The following is a 6,295-nucleotide window of genomic DNA, read 5'->3' as shown; positions in this document are numbered from 1 at the left end:
GTCCTAACAGGCCTATGACAAAGGTACTATTATCATTTCCATTTTATACAAGAATTTGAGGTGTACAAGGAAACCAAGGCACAGGATCAAGTCAAGATCTTTACCATGCCTTTTAGGAAGCTTCTTCAACATCATTTGTTCCCATTGTCTTTGCATTTTGTGTTGTGACACCAAATTGCTTCAAGTTCCCCTCACAACATGCTCTTTCATGCTTTTTTGTCTTTCCTTGGCTTGTTTCCTCTGCCTAAAACTTCTTTTTACTCATTCTTCACATTTTGAGCCACCTCTTGCAGACTTTCCTGGCTTTTCTCAGGAGGATAAAATGCCCCTCTCCCCAATACATCTATCTTGGCTCAGCACTACATTATATTGTAATTACCTGTTTGCACACCTGTAGCTGTCATCAGGCAACCATGCTCTAGGGCAGAGGCTATTCCTCTGTCCTGTGCACCAAGGTCTCTAAACAATGTACTTTCAAGTGAATTGTCAAGCTCTGTGGTAGGTTCTTTTCATTCATTCTATTTAAATCCCATTAATGGTCCTAATGGATAGGTATTATTAGCTTCATTTTATGGAAAAGGAAACTGGAGAGAGAATTGGCTTGCCCTCAGTTTCTAGACTAAATACTGGATTCTAACGACCCCTGTCTTATTCCAAACTCATACTTTTTCACCACACATTACATTACCGCCTTTATGCTCTAAGGTGTGACTCAGAACAGGAGTTTTCAATCTGGGGTATGTAAAGTCTTTACAAGAAATACATGGGCACAAAATCTTTAGTGAATTGATATCCAGGTCTTCATTTTCCCAAAAGTGATCTCCCAGGATTCCTCAGAAAATTAAACAATTACCATATGATCCAGCAATTCCACTTCTGGGTATGTACCCTAAAGAACTGAATGCAGGGACTTGAATGGACATTTGCACACCTCTGTTTATAGCATTTTTCATAATAGTAAAAAGGGTGGAAGCAACTTGTGTCCGTCAACAGATGAGTAGATTAGCAAAATGAGGTATATACATACAATGCAATGTTATGTAGCCTTTAAAAGGAAGGAAATTCTGACACGTGCTAAAACATGGATGACCCTTGAAGACATTATGCTAAGTAAAATAAGCCAGTCACAAAAGGACAAATACTGTATGATTCCACTTACATGAGGTACCAGTCATATTCATAGAGACGAAGACTGGTGGTTGCCAGGGACTGGGGGTGGGTGGGTGTTAGTGTTTAATGGATATAGAATTTCAGTTGGGAAAGATGAAAATGTTCTGAAGATGGATGGTGGTGATAGTTACACAACAATGTGAATGTACTTAATGCTACAGAACTGTACACTTGAAAGTGGTTTAAATGATAAATTTTGTTACATACATTTTACCACAATTAAACAAGATTTCCCAGGACATGTCATCAAGATGATTCATTCCCACCTCCCTTACCACTCACTATTCACCTTTCCCCACTTCACGGAAGAAAGGCATACCTCTTACCCTGAATTTTAATATGGTGCATTGCTCTATTATGCAAACACCTCTGGGGTGCCAAACAAAGGTAAATTGAAATAGTACTAAGCTTCCTTGATTAAAGAAAGGCTTTCTGTCTTGTACATAGTTGTCGTAAGCGTAGTTTGTCAAGAGTAAAACCTAACATTAGAAATGGGCAGTTTGCACCATTTGGAGATGTTTTGAATTCAGAAATGTTGTAGAGTGGAAGTGATGAAAATTTGCTTCTTCCAATCCCCAATTATTATTAAAGAAGGCATCTCTCCTGAGAGAAAGGTCTAAGGAGAAGAGAAAAAAGTTTGAAGTCATCCAGGTGACAAATTCATGACAGGTCTTCACCTCTTAGAATTTGGAATTAGTCTTAGAGTTAGGATTTGAAACTAAGATAGTTGTCATAGAGATTCATGTTAACATGTTTATTTGACTTGAAAAATGAAGTTACGTTGTTGCCCCTGGGCAAAGACTTGAACAGATACTTCACAAAAGAAGATATAAGAATGGCCAATAAACATGTGAAAATGTGTGATATTAGGCAACAGAGAAATGTAGATTAAAACTATAATGAGATACTATTTCCCACCTGCTGGAATTGCTAAAATTAAAAAGACTGTTGATACCAAGTGTAGAGAGGATGTGGAGCAACTAGAACTCTCCAGTTTATTGTTGATGGGAATGTCAAATGGTACAAACATTTTGGAAAACAGTTTGGGAGTGTTTTATAAAGTAAATGTACACTTACTATGCAACCCAGCAATTCCAGGATTACAGGATTATGTGACTTATATAAAACAGAAGTCTGCAAAAACAAAAACAAAAACTTGTACAAGAGGGACTTTCCTAGTGGTCCAGTGGGTAAGACTCCATGCTCCCAATGCAGGGGGCCTGGGTTCAATGCCTAGTCGGGGAACTAGATCCCACACGCATGCCGCAACTAAGGGTTCACATGCCACAACTAAGAAGCCTGCATGCCGCAGCTAAGAAGCCTGCATGCTGCAACTAAGAAGCCTGCATGCCACAACTAAAGATCCTGCATGCCACAAAGAAGATCCCGTGTGCCGCAACTAAGACCCGGCACAGCCAAAATAAATATTTAAAAAAACCAAAATCTTGTACAAGAATGATAGAAACCTTATTCATAATATCCAAAAACTGGAAACAACATAAATGCCTATCAAATAAGTGGATAAATTGTGGTATATTCATACAAAAGGCTACTACCCAGAATAAAAAAACCCAAACTACTGATACATAAAACAACATGGATGAATCTCAAAAACATGCTGAGTGAAAAAGACCAAAAAAGAGTACATTTATATGAAGTTTCAGAACAGGCAAAACTTGTCTGTAGTCTGAGAAATCAAATCAGTGGTTACCTGAGATTGGTGGTGGGGGGAGAGGAATTTAACTGCAATGGCACGGGAGGGAACTTGCTGTGGTGATGGAAATGTTGATTGTGATGCTTACCTAGGTGTATGTATTTGTCAAAACCTATCCAACTGTAAACTCTATATAGGCATTTTACTGTATGTATATGTCAACACATTTGATTTTAGAGATAATGAATTACTTTTTTTTTTTGGCTGCACCGTGCAGCATATGGAATCTCAGTTCCCCAACCAGGGATGGAACCCATGCCCCCTGCAGTGGAAGCGTGGAGTCAACCACTGGACCGCCAGCAAAGTCCCAATACATTTGATTTTAAAACACTTATTCTGGGGCTTCCCTGGTGACGCAGTGGTTAAGAATCCACCTGCCAATGCAGGGGACACAGGTTCGAGCCCTGAGCTGGGAAGATCCCACATGCCTCGGAGCAACTAAGCCCACACACCACAACTACTGAGACTGTGTGCCACAACTACTGAAGCCCACGTGCCTAGAGCCCAGGCTTCACAACAAGAGAAGCCACCGCAATGAGAAGCCTGCGCACCACAATGAAGAGTAGCCCCCGCTCGCCTCAACTAGAGAAAAAGCCCGCACGTAGCAACAAAGACCCAATGCGGCCAAAAATAAATAATAAAATAAAATAAATTAAAAAATAAAATAAAACACTTATTCCAACTCTCCAAAATGAAGTCTTTTTAAATGGAAGACTGATGTAGCTGATTGACTTAACAGTGAAGACTGACTTGGCCATTTAGCTAATATATAATACTTTTTCCATAAATTGAATGAAAGACAAGTGTTTCATTAAAATACACTTGAAGCACATGATAAGATGAATGCAGTTTATCAAAGCATGTTGCATTGGCAAAGGTTTTCTTAGCCCTTTTTGTGGCATTTGGGTTGTGTGGTGTACCTCCAAGGCAAGTGAAAATGTTTGAGTGGTAGTTAATAAGTATTTGATGTCTTTGTGGTATACTTTCCAGAAACTGAGAAAGTGAATGACTTTAATGAATGGGTAACAAATTCTTTCACAAGTTAAGTGTTTTCTATTTCTTTGCTTACAACATGACTAAAAGAGGGCCTAATTGAAGTATCAACTGGTATTTATTTTAAATTTTTGATGTTAGGCCACTTGTGATTTTTTGGCATATAACTCAGTAAGAGTTCAAAGAATTTAATGCTATTGCAATAACAAAACTTCCATTCTCATGTACTTATTTATGTGAACATTTCTAAGCATTTATATTTCTAAACGTAATAACTAGTGTTAAGAAAAATTGTTCCAAACTTTTAATGTTATTGTACAGCATTGTAGAAACAAGCCTGCCTAAAGGGTTATCTGACTTTCTAAGAGAATACAAATTAGTTTGATTTACTATTTACTTTTAATTAGGGTACACACATTTTACAACTCTATAGAGTTAGATGTCAATTTATAGAAAACTGATAAGAAGCAAATTATTTCTTTCCCAGGGAGAAGATAACCTCAGAGGTTATAGTTTTAATGCCTTTAGGTCATTAACCAGTTTTGTATCTGATTTAATAATCTTATTTCAACTTTGAATTGGTTTTGTCATCTTGCTGGTCCTGATTAATAAGTTAAAATTTTGGCATGGGCTTAAAATCTGTCTGAGAATTAAGTTTTTAACATTTTGAGAATCCTGAATCCTGTCCCATTCTAGCCATAAGTAATATTCTTCCCACATATATATGAATGACATTTTTAAAAGTCATGTCATTAAGAGATGCAATTTTAATAAAGCTTTACTTTTTATGTTTAATAATTATTAACATTTGTAATATTTATTGTTTTGATTGACATACCAATAATTCTTGTAACGATAATTGAATCTGGAAGAAAAATTTTAACTCTTAGATTTTAGCTTAGGTTCCCCTAAAAGTAGGGCCTGAGATAAGGCCTGTACGGGTAATATATTCTAGGAAGAGCTTCTTGGGAACAGGAATGAGGGACTGGGGAAAGTGAAGCACAGGAGGGAGAACCAAAATAAGATTTATTATTGAGCTGTTTACCTCTCTGGTCCAGGGTTGCCTCAGAGGAGCTAATTTCCTGGAAGAACATCGACACAGAGGTGACAAAGAGCCTTGGAGGCAGAAAGCAAGAGATAAGGGAATGCAGTTTTAGAGAGGTGTCCTCAACCTCCAAACGTAGCTGGTTACCACAGCGACAGCCAAATGGGGGGAAAGATAAAGAGGTTGTAAACTAGGGTACAAAAATTGTCTAATGTAACTTAAATTCTTATAGTCAAAGAATTTGACTATAAGAATTTTAGCATTTTAATTCCAATTAAATACATAAATTTACTATAGAGAGGTATGACATGGTGATCAATAAGAGACTTTAAGCATATAAATGCATTACATTAGTTTATAATTCTGTGGGTGGAGTGAAAGAAATGCAAGTTCAAGAAGAAAGAGAATAATGTAAAATTTCCAACTGTTAAGAAGAGCCTGTCCATGTATTAGTTTTAAGTGGAAAAAAAATTAAGTGAATAATGTGGGTATAAAATTCCTGTGGTACTTAGGCTCTAGTGGATACATTTTTTTAAAGTGACATAACAGCTTTTTCTAAATGTTAATATTTACAGTACACCAGAAATTACGTCCTTTGCCCTTATTTAAATGATGAAGCTTTTAGATCTCAAAAGAGTCAACTTAAAAATACCTAGTTTTCCAAAATTCTTTCAGGGATCATGCAACCATAGAAGTTTCAAGACTACAGGTTTCAAACATTCTTTACCTGAAGATGCAAACATTTATACAGCACTGTGTGCCAGAAACTATTCTAAATCCTCCAGTCGTATTAACTCATTGAATCCTAACAATAACCTGATGGATTTGGTTCTATTGCCATCATCATCATCTCTGCCTTATAGATAGGGAAACTGAGGCACACAGTGGGTAAGTATCTTACCTAAGCTAGTGGGATCAGAGTTGGGATTTGAATGTGGGCAATTTGGCCCCTGAAACCATGCTTTTAACTACTACACCGTACTAGGCAATTTGTATTCAAGTCAACCAACTCAAGGATTGCATCAATGCCTTACGCTGTGTAGCAAGTATAAATTTTCAAGCCAACTTATACAATTACAAAAAAAGAAACATAATTGTCTATTCCAATAACAATTCCTTTTCAAACTGCCATTCTGCCTGAAGACAGAGAAACCACTTACAGTCAGGTCCAAGGTTTTTTAGGTTATTTGAGGTTGAAACTTGGTCAACTTTAGGATTTTTTTGGTCTCTTTTCTCCTTCCCTGGATGGCATTTAAATCTCAGAGAATTATAGTGTCATGCCATCAGATAAGAGACACTGCTCATGCTAGCATCTTCTGAGGTATAATGCATCCTACCTGGTCCTGGCACATCCTTCCATGAAAGCATCTGCT

This window comes from Balaenoptera ricei, chromosome 1 (genome assembly GCF_028023285.1).
Source record: "Balaenoptera ricei isolate mBalRic1 chromosome 1, mBalRic1.hap2, whole genome shotgun sequence".
Taxonomy (NCBI): Eukaryota; Metazoa; Chordata; class Mammalia; order Artiodactyla; family Balaenopteridae; genus Balaenoptera; species Balaenoptera ricei.
Note: the sequence above shows the minus strand (reverse complement) of the source record.